Here is an 18,406-nt window from a genome sequence, read left to right on the forward strand (position 1 = left end):
ATTTAGTTTAGATATTTTCATTTAAGATACACAGTGCTGGTAGACTAATCAATCCTTGAATGTCTCTATTCAAAATGTAAAATAGTAAGAACCAAGGAAAGTGTGTTACCTAATGACTAAATAGACACAGTTTAGAGGAAGAACATTAGAGTCTCTTAAGCAATTAATTTATTTGGAAGAATGAAATATTTCATCACCCAATGACATCAATTAGTTTAGGATGCTGACATCTTTCTACTTAGAGTAAACCAAATCTAAAGTCTCTGGCGCATGGCTCAACCGGCTATTCCTCTGCCTGCAAGTGCCAGCATCCAATATGGGTGGGATGTCCTAGTTGCTCAACTTCCCGTCTGAATCCTTGCTTGTAGCCTGGAGAAGCAGTGGATGACTAAAGGTGTTGGAACTCTGCACCCACCAGAGAGATACAGAAAAAGCTCCCGGCGTCAGATTAGTTCAGGTCTAGCCAGCACAACCATTTGGAGAGTGAACCAGTGAATGGAAGATCTATTTCTCTTTCATTCTCTCTATAAATCTGCCTGTCTAATAAACATAAATAAACCTTTAAAATCACTACAAATATTGAAATGCAGTGCTTTAAAATACAATGCTGTGTTAAATCATTTAGTCAATCATATATGTACATATATGTGGATATGTTAGTTTGTAGAAGAATAAATTTAAAAGATAAGTTTATTTTAGTGCAAACTCATCTTGAAATCCATGCATTCTTATTTGTTGGTAATGCACATTTTCCTTAACTGTTTTGGAGACCCCTCATATGTGAGTGTGTTTGTGAGTACATATACATTTATATATGTAACCTTGTGGTATGTGTTGTGTGTTCTTTGAAAAGAGGTGATCAGGATGGATCCAACATTAGTTTCTAAGAATTACCTACCTTTTCTTGAATGACATTAAAGTACAAAGGTTAATAAAAACAGAAACCTAGGATTATATGAAACCAAGTAAATCATCACAACTTGGAATAATGTTCTGATGCTTAATTTTTTAGTCCCATAAAAAGTCCGTATGACTTGGTTTAAAAAAAATCAGAATAGAAAGAATTAATGACTTTTTGTTGCTGATAAGTCCCTCTCCCACATCCATGCATGGGTTGTAAGAAGAATATAGAGGAGGGAATGTTTTCTAAGAGGATTGTATTGGATATTTGAGTTTAGTATCATTCGGGAGCCTAGTTCCTTTGATATTGTATGGTGCATAGGGTCAAGTAGCTGAGGAAGAAAAAGGACTCTTCGGTTTTCCTTGCTGAGACAAAGAATGAATTACAACTAAAACGTGATATGGAGATAACAAGGAAGGAGAGACCACCTGGGCCGTTGGGCAAGGGCAAATGGTTGCTGCTTTTGAGGAACCATTTCCAGGGCTCAGTCCAACCTCAGTCAAAAACTACAAGCCACTAAAATTTTTACCTGCCTTGCTCTTTTTCATTGTGCGTAAATCCAATCATGAAGTATTTTCTCAGATAGTAATTATATTCTTAATATCACATGGCTTCACACAGGTATGTGGTGCAGTGGGTAAGATGTCCCTTGGGCTGCCTACATCTCCTCTGAGAGTGCTTGGCTTTGAGAGCCAGCTCCACACCCAACTCCCATTTCCTGCTGCTGTGTATCCAGGGAGGCAATGGATGATGCGTGAAGTGCTTGTCTACTTGCCACTCATGTGAGAGACTGGGTTCACTGTGAAAGACCCCAAGTGTTAACTGCCCTGACCTATATTGCTATCAGTTATATTACTGCCTGCATAAAGTATACATGCAAGTTGAAAATAAACTTTAAAATGAAAAAAAGAACTAATATAATTTATTTTAGGGCAATTTTAGTTTAAAGTCACACTGAACAGAAAATGCAGAGAATTCCCAGTGAATATACACTCCCACAGATATACAACTATCCCACTTAAATAAATGATGCCTTCCAGAAAAGGGTTCAGGAACCGCTCCTTAATTCTCTACCCTTAGCAAATGGATTTAGTAAATAGCTCCCTTGTTTCTCTTCTTTTCACATGTTCCCAATAAGCTTTTATTTTTCATCTCTAATTTATAAATCAGAAAATGTCAAGTTACTGGATTTCAACCATTCTCATAGAAATACGGGTGTTCCTTTAGACTTTACCATTTCTCCCCTTTTCTTTGTTCATTCCAAAACTGCTTATTGGGCAACACGTCTCTGGTGAGCACAATGAAAATATATTAAGGCAGAAGTTACAGGATTGCAAGAAATATGTAGTGGATAGCAGAGAATTAAAAGAAATGAGTAAGAGATGGCCTTTAAATGAAATTTCCTTATGGGAAAGTTTTGTATATTAATTCACTTTATTATTGTGTTTAAATTTTCCAAAAATTATTGCCTTATATTTGAAGCCTTCTGAGTGATGTGATAAAAAAATCTCAGAGGTTGAAAATTCACGTGACAATGCAGGGTCCCACACAACTCACTTGCTGGTATGACTCCTATACCTATTTAGGCCACTCCCACTGGTTCTTTATTCATGTAGGGGAAGTGAGATGTCCATTAAAATTGTGAAAAGGAAATTCATGGGTTTTGTTTTCACACTCATAATTTGTAACTGCTTAAAATCAGCATGCATTAATAACAGTTTGAGTTTCAACTCAGAGTTATTTGTGGACAACTCTCACATGTGTCTGGAGAGTGTGGTCTGAGAATTGCTGCAGAAATCACCAGCACACTTTAGTCGCACTGTCTCATACGGCACCAATCACCAACCCTGCTGGAAAGCACTTCCACACATCTCGTGTTCTTATAAGAATTCCAGATCCAGTGGTCAAGCAGACTGGACGGTCTACAGACTGATAGGTACTCACTTATACATTATAATTACCAGCTGGTTATAGAATAATTACCTTTTGTTTTAATAGCTGGAAAGTGAACACAGTGATGACTAGATATGTTGATGAAGGATAGAACATGTTTGGGTTGGAGATGTAGTCCCTTTGTATTTCTTCTTTTTTTCCCAAAATACAAGTTATGGCCGAAGAGGGACATTTGGCTCCATTCTAGCAGGATTCTGTGCAGATCAATTTTATGCTTTTCTTTTCCCTGATTAGCCCATCCCCCAACCACAGAGAAGTCTCTACCCTGTGAGGGAAACCAGCTCCACTGTGAGGAATCTTCGAGGGTTCATGGAAAATGCATACTACAAAAGAACTGTGCATGGATTTCAAATTTTATTTTTACACTAAAATAAACTCAAATGAACTTGTGATAACGCCTGAGCATGATCTGGCTTGAGGCACTGCCAGAAACATTATGAGTGTTTGGCCCAGCAGCTCAAATGCCACTTGGGATGCCCACATCCTGTATCGGAGCTCTTGGTTTCAGTCCCGGTTGCTGTTCCTTTTGATACAGCTTCCTGCTCATATACACCCTGGGAGGCAAGAGTTGACAGCCGAAGTTGTACTTGAGTTCTTGCCATCCTTTGAAAGACCCAGACTGAGTTTTGGGATCCTGGCCTCAGCCTGGTGCAGCCCTGGGTGCTGTTGCCATTTTGTATATAGAAGACCTGTGTTTTTGTGTCTCTGTCCCTGTCTCTATCTGGTGCTTAGCTTTTCAAGTGAAAGGAAAACAAACAAACTTTTTTTTAAAGACGTATATTTGATAGGAAATCTTACCAGAGTAACATGATTTTGCCAAAATTTCATGAAATTTATTATGAAACATGAGTGGAAAAATAGTAATATTATTGATGCTTTTAAAAAAAAACTAGATAAACCAAATTGTACCAAACTCACAAGCTTCTACACAGAAAAGGAAACAGTCAGTGGAGTGAAGCGACATTACAGAATAGGAAAAACATTTGCAAACTAACCGTTCGATGGAGGAATCACATTTACAGTGTGTCAGAAAGCAAGACTCCATTAATAAATGGGCAGAGACTTTAGTAGATCTCAAAAGAAGAAATACAAATGGCTAGCAGACATTTTAAACATGTTCAGCATCACTAGCCATTAAAGAAATATGAATCAGAATCACAGTGAGATCCCACTTCACCCCTGTCAGGATGGCCGAAATGCAAAAACAAAGAGTAACAAATGCCAGTAGGAAAGGTTCCCCGGGGAGATTTTCCAGAGTCCTCCATAACAAAGCTGCTGGTTATCCCTCCAATCAAACCTGGGTAATGGCAAGAGCATTTCAGTGCAACATCATTGGAATCCACATTACATCCCGAATTCGCTGCTTCTGATTTAATTCTGTTTCCTAATCCTAACTTAGAATATAGTTAAAAGGCATCCATTTCTCTTTTGTTAACAATGTAAAAACTATACTCCATGGGTATATTCCCAGGACCCTCAGTTTTTAGAGGATTGACTAAATGGCAGATGTCACTCAAAGAATTGCCTTGACTTTTCTTTTCTTTTTTTTTTTTTTTTAAGATTTATTCATTTTATTACAGTCAGATATACACAGAGGAGGAGAGACAGAGAGGAAGATCTTCCGTCCGATGATTCACTCCCCAAGTGAGCCGCAACGGGCCGGTGCTGCACCGATCCGAAGCCGGGAACCTGGAACCTCTTTCCGGGTCTCCCACACGGGTGCAGGGTCCCAATGCATTGGGCCGTCCTCAACTGCTTTCCCAGGCCACAAGCAGGGAGCTGGATGGGAAGTGGAGCTGCCGGGACTAGAACCAGCGCCCATATGGGATCCCGGGGCGTTCAAGGCGAGGACTTTAGCCACTAGGCCACGCCGCCGGTAATTGCCTTGACTTTAATGGAAATTAGCAGTATGGACATTCCTCAGAGATTGAATAGGTATGCTGTATGATCCTGTCATCCCACTACTGGGAATTTACCCAAAGGAAATTAAGTCAGCAGTAGAATCAGCAAATCAAAGTGGTTTTTATCCTCATCTTTACAGCAGCCCCATTCACAACAGCTAAGATAGGGACTTAGCACAAATGACAATCCCTGGATAAAGAAAATGTGATAGAAATACACAAAATGGGAATACTATTCAACTGTTAAAAAAGGTATTCCTACCTTTTGCAACAAAATGGATACAATTGAAGAACGTCATGCTTAGATAAGCTAATAAGACAACTATGTTTTCTCTGACATGTAGTAAATATAGATTATAAAAAATGTAATGTGTATGAGTGAAATTGACATTATGAGGTTTGATTATTGTTTGTAACCCTGAGAAAAAGTGGTTTTTCTGTTCACCCCAAAAGTAGTAAGTTGTTGAATTCTTTATTTTGTGGAGAATTAAGCTTGTGATTCAAAGTCAATTTAAAGTATGTCACTGCAACAATTTAAAGGAGAGGAAATACATTCAATTGGTTTTCTTCATATAAATAACTCAGTTTTCTCAGGATTTATATATTTTCATTGGAAAGGCAGATATACAGAGAGGAGGAGAGATAGAGAGGAAGATCTTCTGTTCAATGGTTCATTCCCCAAGTGACTGCACTGTCTGATCTGAGTCAATCCGAAGCCAGGTGCCAGGAGCTTCTTCCGGGTCTCCCACGTGGGTGCAGGGTCCCAAGGCATTGGGCCGTCCTCCACTGCTTTCCCAGGCCACAAGCAGGGAGCTGGATGGGAAGCAGAGGTGCCGGGATTAGAACCGGCGCCCATGTGTGAACCCAGTGTGTGCAAGGTGAGGACTTTAGTTTTAGGCTACTGTGCAGGGCTCAATAACTTAAATTTTTTGAAGAAATCTTTTTTCTGCTTTTAAAATTTTAATGTTGTTTTCCCCTGAGCTGTTGAAGTCCCAACTGAGAACTGCTTACTCTTCACCTTAACCAGAAGCAGTAGATACATGCTGGAGCACTCATGGGGATGGACCAAAGTGAAGTGTCCGTGAGCTCCAAGGTCATGCTGCCCTCGGAAATTACCTGTGATAGGAGGAAGTCATGAATCCATGGGATTGCCCTTTGATGTTTGGCTCAAATGCTACTGTAGATATCTTAGAGATTATAGTTGTTCTTGATTGTTTTTCTGGAGGCGGCTTGATTAAAAATATTTGGAAAAAAGAAATAAGAAGTCTCATCCCACTCCAGTTCAACTTATTTCAGCACGTAGTTGTTGATGACCGGGCAGGTTTAACGATATGAGTAGGGAACAAAGGAGAAGAATGCAGAGCCGGGAGAGACTCTCACCAGGGATATACAACAGCCATGCATGGCGGGAAAACCAGCTGAGGCCAGCCCATGGTAGAAGAGACACAGCAAAATTATCTGTTCCCACATGTCCAGCTGTGTGTGCCTTTCGAAAGGTTGCCATTGTCACAAACTCTCATTGATGTGAGGGACTCTTGGTGACTCCCTCAAACACTCCATTTTAAGTAGGGATCTGTAGAGTTGTGAGTGTGGTAGACAGTCTCCTCCTATCTCCATGCCATTGTTAGCACCCAGAAAATTAGTGACAAACTGAGTTCAGATTTGAATACACCCACTTAACCCAGTGCTGTAGCCATGTCTCTTCTGGCCTCAAAATGGTTTGTCTTCCATTGAATTTAGAGAAAGAAAAATCTATATTGCACCGTAAACAGTAACACACAAAGTCTGTAGCAATTCTGAGTAATTTTCTGTAATCATACATACTTAAGTGAAATTTACATTATCACTAGGAGCTGCACTATGGAAATGGTTCTTTTTGCCTCCAGCTATTAGAACCACCCAGTGCCAGGACTGAGTTGTCAGCACCAGGGGAAGCAATTTCATCAGGTTTCTTTTTACAGAGACACACGGCTCCTGTTAGCGCTATGCCTCTTATTTTGCTTTTTTTCCCCCGACTCATGCAGTTTGCCTCTTTTGAGTGGAAAGGAAAACAATTTCAAGAATGAAAAGTTTCAGCGTGTTGCTAAATATAGCCCCAATCATCAGCAGGGGAGGCAGTTCCTCAGTCACTTGCAACAAAGATGACCTCTCTGCCAGCTTGGCCTAGCGGAGGTGTCTGCTCTCCAGCTCCTTTTACATGGGCTCGAAAACAAGCAGCCAGCTCCTCTGGCTGTCAGCCCTCCCTGAATGGAGGCAGGGAACGTTCTGTACAAGGAAACCTCTCCGCATTCAGCCAGGGGCCAGTTCTGAAAAGTCAATGGAAGTATCTGATGCGTGTTAATCATTAGTAACTTTTCGTTAGAGGTGGCCAAGTGGCCCAATTTTAGCATCTTTCAACCCTTGAGGACTCAGCCCAGGGAGGATTTTCATAGTACCAGGACAGGCCAGTGTATCATATTATTTTTTAACAAACTCAAAAGACTTTTTTTTTTTACACTTAAGTTTTTACCTTAAATATATTCTCTCGCAAGCTCACAGGAATATATTTCCATTTTATAAGTCACCAAGTAAGCAAAAAGAGAGAAAATGAATGCCAAGTCCAGGAAAAACCATAAACAGTATTCCCCCCATGAGGAAGGCTGATGGTGAAGTTTACACGGCTGAACCAGCACTCTGAAAAATTGGAACCACATGATGTCCTCAATCCCAGGTACCTTCAGCGTATGAGAAAGGAACATGCCATATTTGCTCTATCAAATAGAAAAATTGAGGCAAAACAACATAAGGAACTTAATAGAAAAGTTACAATTGTAGCCAAAGGAGCTCTCTATCTCTGCTTGCTGGTAGTTGAAGTGACTCCCAACACTAGATGTGCAGGGCTGCGAAATGTGAACATGTACTTAGATGCACAAATTGGCTTGTCTTTTTGTTTTGTTTTACTATTTTTCTAAAAAGTAATATGATACCTTTGAATTCTGTTGTGCGCGTTTTTAGAGAATAGAGTGTTGATCAATCCCATGTCAGATTCAGAGACTGTAAGGTTTATCATCACTGAAGTCAAAATGTTCCCGGGGCTCTATCTTCTCTTAATTGCACCTGTATTCAGTGTCACGTGCCAGATTGTATCAATAGAGTATGTGGAAGCAGAGAGGCATTGGTATTCTGCCAATAGGCGACATTTTTATATATTAAATATTTTTTTAATTTGAAAGGCAGAGAGATATATTGACTTTTTTAACCCACTGATTTACTGCCCAAATATTTGCATTATTAAAAGCTAGAAGCATGGTCTTGGTCTCCCACATGAATGCTGAGACCAAAGTACTTTCCACTGCTTTCTCAGGTGGTTAGCAGGGAGTGAAGAACCAGAAATCAGAAGTGAAATAGCCAGGACTTGAACTGGGACCAATATGGGATCCCAGCATCACGGGCAGCCACAACATGAGCCACAACTAGACAGATTGCCCAGTCTAGTTCCTCATTATTCTCCTATATGCTTGCATTCTCTGAGATGTCTATCCTCCCATATGCTATGAGTTTCCCAGTCATTTTGACCATGAAATCCTCAGATTTTTCAACCCCTAATTGGGATTTTATTATCATGAATTCCTTAGCTGTGTGCATCTTTGCTGGAGCCTCAGAGCCTCTAAAGGATGTCTGAGGTCTGTATCTCTCTGACTGCTGTGTGGGTATGCTCATCCCTCTCTCCCGTGCCACAGTGCAGCTGGGAGTTGCCTGACCAAGTGCTAAGCATTACTTTTGGAAGAGAAGCTGTGGTGGGATGAAGATTTGTCCTTTAGAGTCACATAAAGAGCTTACTATTTTTTCTTTTGGTTCAGCTTCTCTTCCCCTCCCCCAAATTTAAAGGCTCTTGTTCTATTCTGAGGAGAACCATGTTTGCCCAAACACATTCTCAGGTTTTTCATACTTCACGGTATTCTCCTGCCACAGCAAAATAGATTTAAGATAGTTAAATATAGATCAAATGGCTTCACCTTCTCCCCGTGCACAAAGATCATTCCTCATGAAACCTCTTCATGAGACAGAGCTCTGGCATGGAAATGTACCTGGAAGGCATGCTGATGTACCTGGGAGGCAGCATATAATGACTCAAGAGCCTGCTGCCCTGCTACCCATGTGAAAACACAGATGTACATGGAATGACATCCTCCTGTCTTCAGCCTGACTCAGCCATGAGCTGTTAAGGCAGGTGGGGAGTAAAACAGCACATGGGATCCCCATGTCCAGAAAGTTCACTAGAAACGAAGCCACTCGAGCTTCCAGACTTGAATGCAGTGAGGTCTGTGATGAAAATACTCCAGATAGGACTAGTTGAATGCAATTGGCATTGTGATGGAGAAGTAGTTGAATGCTTGTCACCCATGTGGGAAAGCCAGACTGTGTTCTGGACTCCTGGCTTAGGCCACTTGGCCATTGAGGACATTTGAGGAGTGATTCAGGTCTCTCTCTTTCTCCCTTTCTCTTCTTCTCTTTCTCTTTCTGGTCCCACCTCAAATAAATATATGTTATTTTAAAGTTCTAAATTTCTCAGTTCAGGAACGTTTTCAGAAGCGTTGGAGGTTCACCTGCTTTTTCTCACATTTTATTCAGAGATGTAATTTATGTTAAATTATATATTGTATAACCAGTTTACTTTTTCCAAACTAATCTTGTTAGAAAATTCTTGACACTGAAAATCGTGACATTAAGTTGGACCGTGGCAAGTTCTGTAGGCGAAGAGGAAGCTGAATGTCACGTATCACTACATTTTGTAAAGAAATTGATCTGTTGAGAAATGGATTGCCCTCAGCAAGAATGTTTTACTAGGCTTGTGTTCCACTGCCTGCCGAGTGGAAGAAACATTGATCATTTATCTCCATTTCTGTGAAGTCTGCTGCCCAGGAGATTATCCCTTCTTGTCTAGCAGCAAGAGCGGCCACCCAGCACGGGAGGATGTAGGGCAAATGCAGTCGGTTTCTTTCCTTCAGGCATCTCTTCCTTGCTTGGAAATGGGACACTTAATTTCGTCTGGTGATAATAAGGTGCGTTGTACTAGTCTCCAGTCCAGTATGTTAGGCTTCCTTTCCCAACAGACAAGATGGAGCTAATTCTCAATCATCCAGCATCAAGCTGCACATTCATATTTGGGGAAAGAGTATTTTACACCCCTCGCCATGGCACATCATAGGGAAGTAGTGTCCTGTGATCCTGGTAATGAACTGAAATTATTCCCTGCTAAGGTTGAATGCTTAGCTAGCGGGTACTGCCTTGCTATCTGTCCAGAAATCTTGAGCAAGTTATACATGGATGAATCTGCGAGCCTCCCAAAAACAGCTCAGGCAGGTTGGCATATGCAGCAGCAGTTCATCTGGAGGTCAGAAGTCCTTGGGTAAGATGCTGGCAGCACAGATTTCTGCACGAATCCTCTTTCTCACTGTATCCTTAAAAGGCTTTTCTACTCTGTCCACATCCCTTGTGTCTCCATTTATCCTCTTCTCATCAGCCACTGGTGGTGTAGGACTACATACACCCTAATGACTTCATCTGTCCCCAAATAGAGTGAAATTCTTAGACACAGGGAGCGAGGGGTTCAGCATACAAGCTTTAGAGAGACAAAAAGCCTGTAACACTGGCTGAATGGTGAAATTCTGCTGCCCTTTGTCAGGTATGTTGGAAGATACATTGAGATACAATAAAAATCTTGAGAAATGAATTTGAACAAGCAGCTTCATGGATAAGGAAGCAGTGAACTGAAAGAGCTCTTCGTCTCAACTGACAAGGCACAAGGGGCAGGCTGTCATCTGAGAGCGTGGGAGTAAACGGAAGATAGGCCCTGGCTGGAACTGCTTCTGAAGTTGCATCACTCTGTTCTCTTGAAACTCCCCAATATGTCAGCTAAAATTGATTGGTGGCTTCTGATCGCTAAGTTTAAGTCTCATTTTTCTCTGCTGCAGCTGTTTATAAGAAATGGCCCAGGTGAAGTTTTATTTACATTTGCCACTGAGGCAGACTCCTTTCAAAACCTAACTGGTCCTATCTGTTTGGGGATCTTCTAACACTGGTTTCCATATGGGATCACTTCAGCAGATACACAACTGTCTAGCCCCTTGGAACCAAGGAAGGCTCAGCTGACCCGGCTCTGCCCATTAAGGTGTCAGGACTTGATATGAGGGAGCTTAGAGGAAAACTTACTCATCATGGTAAAAGACAGGACCATCTTGCTTTTAGCCACTTCTTCGACTTCTAACACAGATACAGTTGATGTCTGTGACAGTCAGAAGGTTGGGAATTGTAGAGATGCTAACATTATTGTCATTGAAGTGATCTTTCTCTGGAGCTCTGGTCCTATGAGAAAGCCAGTTGTTGAAGTACCTATTAATCTCATTATCTACCATTTGCCGCGGAAAGTTCTCTTAATAGGTGCAACGTGACAGTATAGCCAAAGTATTGTTCATAGTATTTCGTTATCATCCTTTCTATGTCTTTACATTCTTGATTTTTTCTTGATTACATTCTTGATATTCTTGATATTTACAAATGGTGTTGTCTCTCATTTTTTTATAATCAGTTTGGTTTTGAGTTTACTAATTTTATTTTATTTTTACAATAACCAGATTTTTTTCCTACTTTTCCTCTACTTTTTTCTGCTTTCAATTTTATGCACAATTTTACCTTTATTATTTCCCTTACAATCACTTTGAGTTTAATTTGCTGTTCTTTTTCTGGCTCCATAAGGTAGGGATGTAGATCGCCTTATGATCTGAGACTTTCTTCTTTTCTGCTCTAAGAGGCTTGGGAAAGAAGCAGAGGATTTCTCAAGTACTTGGGTCCTTACTCAATTGGGAAACTCAGAAGAGGCTCCTGCCTCCTGGCTCTGGATTGGCCCAGCTCTGGTCATTGGGGCCATTTGGGGAATGAACCGGCAGATGGAAGACCTACCTCTCTTATCTGTTATTTTCTCAGTAACTCTGCTTTTCAAATAAAAGTGAAAAAGAAATCTTAACAGAGGAAGGGAGAAGGGGAGAGAGAGAGAAACCAGAAGCCTAGAACTCCATCTGGTGTCCCACATAGGTGGTAGAAACCCAGCACTCAGATCACAATCTCTGCCTTCTCATGCAGTCCAGAACTGATGTGAGGTGTGAGCTACACTGTAATCTTACCTTCAGGTGGTTGTGTTTTTAGTTTTTTTTAACAAGCATTTCCTTGAAGGCTGGGGTTTTGGCTAAGCCTATGTGAATTAAGCTTCTGACACTAGCATTCCATGTGGACACCAGTTTGAGACCCAGACACCCCATTTCCAATCTAATTCCCTGCTAATGACCTGGGAAAATCTGAAGGTGGCCCAAATACTTGGACTCCTGCCACCCACATGAGAGACACGGGTGAAGCTCCTGACTCTTTGCCCTGGCCCATTGCTGGCTTTTAGTAACTCTACCTTTCAAATAATTAAATCTTTAAAAAATGTTTTCCCTGAATCTTTTAAGGAAATCATATTAATCAAATCATATTTAAGTGCTCTATAAATGTCTGTTAAGCAACTTTCCAACTAATGAGCAGAAGCTCATGAGACAAGGATCTGAGACAGTTAAACTGATGCCAGAACCTTCCTAAATGGAAAGTCACTGAAACATGGGTCCTTCAGAGATACCATTTTACTTGGAAAATTGTGATGAAATGGAGAGCAAGTACTCTGGACCCTGGGCTTTAATTCTGGGGCATTTCTGGGATCAGTGATTACAAAGCCTCGGAACCCAGGTTCCTTCTAGATATGAGGAAGAATATGGGGTGACTGAAAAAGCTTGTGGGGAAATGGACAAAAGGTAGATTTGTTTGGTGCGTAATGATAAAGGTTTTCTGTTTTGATGGGTGAGACATGTTACCTTGAGAACCGTTGAACACCTGTTGCTGGTGACCTATAAACACAGGGTCATCTGTCATGCCCGGCAGCATATGCCCTGTCCAGGAACTTTTGAAAGCACCTTCATATTGCTTTCCCAGAGTGATTATGTGAAGCGCAACAAGACAACCCATTTCAAGTCCTGAGTTCATTATGCCTAGAGCACACTCAGTAGATACCAGCTAAGGGAAGCAGTGGTATTCACCAGTAGATCAAGATCACAGAGCTTTCTCAATTTCTGCTCCCCAAAATAAAATAATAATAATTCCAGTGGCTCCCTAAAAGTTTGTAAAGATCTGTATGGGCATAAGAAATCCCCAGTAGACCACAGGATGACCAAATGCTCCCGTGAGCCCACCCATACCAGTGTTGGTGATCTTTTTACTGTTGTGGGTTGTCCTTTGCTAGGCTGTCGTTTCTTTTCTTCAAGTGGATGTTGATGCAGAGCCACAGCTTACAGGCAGCCTCTCTGGTCACCAGGCCTGCTCTTCTCTAGTTGTTGCTGTAAGTTTTTAGGGACGCTCCCCTTGACTTTGTCATGACATTGACTTCCATCACATCCATTCGTCTCTCTTACAGATTTGTAGCTATTAAACTATATCAACTGCTCATATTGAGTGTCACATATTTTACAGGGACAAAAGAACAATTTATAGACCATAACCAGGTTTTATTAGGCATAAACCCAGGTTACTTCAAAAGTTCATGGAGGGGCCAGCATTGTGGTGCAGTAGGTTAAACCACCACTTTCGACACCAGCATACCATATCAGAGCATGGGTTCAAATCCCAGCAGATCTGCTTCAATACAGCTCACTCCCTGTTAAGCATCTGGAAAACAATAGAAGACTGCCTGCATGCTTGGATCCCTGCTACAAATAGGGGAGACCTAGATGGGGTACCAGACTCCTGGCTTATGCCAGGAGTAAAAACAGGCCCATCCTGTTTTTACAGCCATTTGGAGAGTGGACCAGCAAAAGGAATCTTCCTCAATGCCCTCTCTCTCTTTCCTTCTCTCGCTTCCTCTGCTTGTGTGTGTGTACCTGTCAGATAATTAAATCATTTTCAAGGTTCATGGAAAATGAAATTAAAATGTTTAATTGAATGCATTAAATTAAAATCTATACAAGCAGGGAATCTGGAGCAAGGTCACAGGAAATGCATAATATCTAAAATAGCTGTACATGAATTTCTCAAATATGTTGGGCACAAGTAAAATGATATTTTTTAAACTCCATGGTCTATGAGCTTTTTGAAATATCCCAGAAAATATGGAGCAAAACATTTATTTATAAATGTGTGATTTTAGTGTGATTTCAGTGTGGCGAATTACTTCATAAAATTTTTACTGAAAATAGTCCTATGACCAAATGTTGTAACCTAGACAACATTGAAAATTGCATTTTCTATTGGATCTCCCTTTGAGAAAGCATCCTCTCCAAATGAATTATCCTCACCTGTAGTAACTGCTTCATTTACTTGGAATTGAGCCATTTCTACCTATGACCACCCTCCTGTCTACAATTGCGTCTGTCCTGAGGTATAAACAACAGAACACAACAGACGGTAAGACGCATGACAGAGGCTTTGGATGCAGTAGGCTTTCATCAGTTGAATGTGGCTTACAAGTGTTTGGCTTAATTTTTTCTAAGTTGGCAGCTCATGGTTTAGGGGGACCAGTGCTCCCAATTTATCTGGCACTAAAGATTTTATTTGGGCCATCTTCCACTATTTCCCAGGTACTGAACAGGGGATTTCGTTAGCGTATGCAATTAAGCTGCCCACAGCCCATACCAGAGTGCCTGTGTCGTGTCCTGGCTCCTTCCACTTCTGAATCCTCTTCCCACTGATGCACTCCTTGGTGGCAGTCATTGGTGTGGTTCTGTAACTCTTAGGCAGACAGAAGACAATATCCTGCCATAGCCTCACTACTCTCAGAACACAGCTTCAACTTTCAGCTGTTCTATTACCTTTCACCTCCTTCTCCCACGCCAACAATACCTTTCTCCAATGCATTCCTTGCAGCTGGGATTTGTGGTTACTGCCACATGATAGATAGTTTTATGCTAATGACATAAGAATTATTCAGAGATAAGCCATTGGAAAGGCTATCATTTTGTTTGGTTCTTGGATGACAGTTTATTCCATGGAAGTTAATATTTCAGTTAAGATTTCTCTGTTTTTATTTTTGGGCCCGGCGGCGTGGCCTAGTGGCTAAAGTCCTCGCCTTGAACGCCCCGGGATCCCATATGGGCACCAGTTCTAATCCCGGCAGCTCCACTTCCCATCCAGCTCCCTGCCTGTGGCCTGGGAAAGCAGTTGAGGACAGCCCAATGCACTGGAACCCTGCAACCGTGTGGGAGACCTGGAAGAGGATCCTGGTTCCCGGCTTCGGATTGGCACAGCACCGGCCCGTTGCGGCTCACTTGGGGAGTGAATCATCGGATGGAAGATCTTCCTCTCTATCTCTCCTCCTCTCTGTACATCCAGCTTTCCAATAATAATAAATCTTAAAAAAAAAAGATTTCTCTGTTTTTATTTTTAAAGATTTATCTATTTATTTATTTTAAAGTATTATTGCGAGAGAGATAAGGAGAGACAGGGAGTAGTCTCGTCTGCTGGGTTCGCTCCCAGATGACTGCAGTCACTGGCCAGGGCTGGGCTAGTTCAAAGCTAGGAGCTTATCTGCATGTTCCACAAGGGTTTCAGGTGCCCAAATATTTTGGTCACCTGCTGCTGCTTTTTCAAGGTCATTACCAAAAAGCTGGATTGGAAGTGGAGCAGTCGGGACAAAAACCAGTGCCCATATGGGTTGCTAGCATTGCAAGCTGTGGTCTTAACCACTGTAACACACTGCCGCCTCAGACTTGTTTTTTAAATGAGTTATAAAAACTCTTCTATCTAGTTCTGTTGGACTGCTGTGTGGTTAATTTGATTAATCTCAGAACTTTTTATAAGAATTCAGTTTTCTGTATAGTTCAAGATTATAAATGGCTAAAAGAGAAGCTTAGGTAAATTTTCAGAGGTAAAGGTGAGACCTGGAGCATTAGTTTTGAAAGATTATTTATTTATTTATTTATTTATTTATTTATTTATTTATTTATTTATTTAATTCAAGTAGACTTATTATTTTCCATGGTACAGTTTTGTAGGTATGAATAGGGGGTTCTTCCCTCCTTCTGCCCTGCCTATTTCTCAACTTTCCCCTCCTACTATATTTTCCCTGAATTATCTTAGTAGTATAGTCCCTTAGTAACAGTTACACATGTTTCTTTGTGCTTTCTAAATGGACAATGACATGGTAGGTATAGACAAAAGTAGAAAATCTAGTATCATATTATAAAGGCATATTTACCTGTTTCATTGGACATCTTACATTATGCGGGGGTAGAGATACAAATTTTAATACACCTTTTCTTCCTGGTAGGCTAATTTTCTGTTATATAGTTAATCTATGAGAATATATGGATATATTTGATTACCTGTATCTATTTGTGTTTTGCATAAAGACTGTCTTATATCAGAGAAGCTTACATCAGAGAGAACTTTTTCCTAAGCGTAATATTCTACAGTTGGGTCCATTTGGTTGAAAACAGTAGGATTTCATTCTTTTTTTATGGCCAATTCATATTCCATAGAGTACAAATACCACACAGTATGTATCCAGCCATCTGTTGACGGGTGTCTGGGTTGTTTCCATGTTTTCACTATTGTGAATTGTGCTGCTATAAATACAGGGTGGCAGGTTGCCTCCTCATATGCAGATTTCCTTTGATTTGGATATATTCTCAGTAGTGGGAAAGGTGGATCATATGGTAGATCAATTCCCAGTTGTTTGAACTACTCCATACTGACTTTCATAGTGGCTGTGCTAGCCTACACTCATACCAACAATGGGGCTGGGTACCTTTTTGCACACATCCTAGCCAGCAGTTATTAGTTGATTTCTGTATGTAGGCCATTCATACTGTGGAACGTAATGGTGGGATTTCAATGTGATATATATTTGGTGCAACTTGAATGTGGTATTTATTTGCATTTCCCTTAAAGCTAGGGAATCTGCGGACTTATTTTCCAATTCCTTTTTTTTTTTTTTTGAAGGTTATTTGGCTATATATATGTGGTATAATAGATTTGAAGACAACCCTACTATGTTTGTCTAGATTCATACATCTCAGGGAAATTCTCTAATATGTGCACAAGAAGAAATATATGAGGTTTTAAGAAACATTAAAAAAAAAAGAAACATTAAGATCAGAAAAATATGTGCATGCCTGTGTGTACACAAGTTTGTTATCAATGTGTCTATAGGGACATAAAGGCAATACAGAACAAGTATCTAATGGTCATAGCTTTAAGATAGTAGAAGAGGTGAGTTCTAGAGGAACCACATGGTTCTGAAATGCTTTATTTCCTTGAAAGCACATATTCAAACTATAGGAGTTTCAACAGAAAAGGAGTTCTTAAGAAATTGCTATTTGAGTGTGGGCCTGGAACTCATAGCTTAGCTTTATCTGGGAGCTTGTTGGAAGTGAAAATCTTTATGTCCAGTTTCTGCCATTCTCACTGAGAAACTCAAGGAGATGCCACCTGGAATCTCTGTTTCTCAAGCTTCCCAGCGATTGTTAGAATAAGCCTGACCCTTGGGGCCCGGTGGCGTGGCCTAGCGGCTAAGGTCCTCGCCTTGAAAGCCCCGGGATCCCATATGGGTGCCGGTTCTAATCCCGGCAGCTCCACTTCCCATCCAGCTCCCTGCTTGTGGCCTGGGAAAGCAGTTGAGGACGGCCCAATGCATTGGGACCCTGCACCTGCATGGGAGACCCGGAAAGAGGTTCCAGGTTCCCAGCTTTGGATCGACGCGCACCGGCCCGTTGCGGTTCACTTGGGGAGTGAATCATCGGATGGAAGATCTTCCTCTCTGTCTCTCCTCCTCTCTGTATATATCCTGCTTTCCAATAATAATAAAATCTTTTAAAAAAAAAAGAATAAGCCTGACCCACACTGTCCTACGGTGATTTAATATCTCTGTCTAACATGAGTCATGTGTATTTATGATTCCAACTAGGTTAACAGTTCTCACATGACCAAGAATCATTCTGTTTCTTCAAGTATTTGTCGCTACTCTGTATAGTTTCCTTCATTTATGCTCTTAGGAGTTAGAGAACTTGGAAATGGCAGAAAGTTTATAAAAACAGTGTTATTCTTAGGCAAACATCTATTCTTGGGAAATCTAGGGATTGTGCACGAGAAAATGTCAGTTTTCCCTGGAATTCACCTCTTGTTCCAAATGGAGAAATTCTAGAAGGAATGAAAGCCACTCTTGTTGATGAACTGCCCTCTTATGCTCCTCAGTGTGATCCTTTTGGCCTTTTTATTTTTTTATGTCCCTTCCTTCTGCCATGTTCTACTACCTGTTATCTCCCCACATAAATTCAAAACCGTTATGCTGCCACATGCAGCATAATCTATGGATTATGCTCGACTCAAGGGCATGGGACCAATCATAAGATTGGCATTTGGAATCTTCTGTATCTTTTGTTGTTGCTTTTACAATATAGCATTTAGGACTGTGGCAGGCATTTGGAAAGATAGGAGAGGGTTGCATACTTATGTATGTAGAGGCACAATTGAAGGTCTAGTATAAATGACAACTAAAAAATTTCAATTTCTTCCATATTCTTATTTTCCTTGATTTGAACACATTTGCCTAGTGCCTTATATTGGTCCCACTGAAGACTATTCAGATTCTGTCATA

The 18,406-nt window shown here is 40.8% G+C and overlaps 1 long non-coding RNA gene across 2 annotated transcripts in view; it reads left to right on the forward strand.

The window, feature by feature from the left end:
- LOC131478113 (uncharacterized) overlaps nucleotides 1-18,406 on the forward strand; it is a 304,708-nt gene that overhangs the window by 155,201 nt on the left and 131,101 nt on the right. The gene's annotated exons all lie outside the window — the stretch shown is intronic.

This window comes from Ochotona princeps, chromosome 27 (genome assembly GCF_030435755.1).
Source record: "Ochotona princeps isolate mOchPri1 chromosome 27, mOchPri1.hap1, whole genome shotgun sequence".
In the NCBI taxonomy this organism is placed as follows: Eukaryota; Metazoa; Chordata; class Mammalia; order Lagomorpha; family Ochotonidae; genus Ochotona; species Ochotona princeps.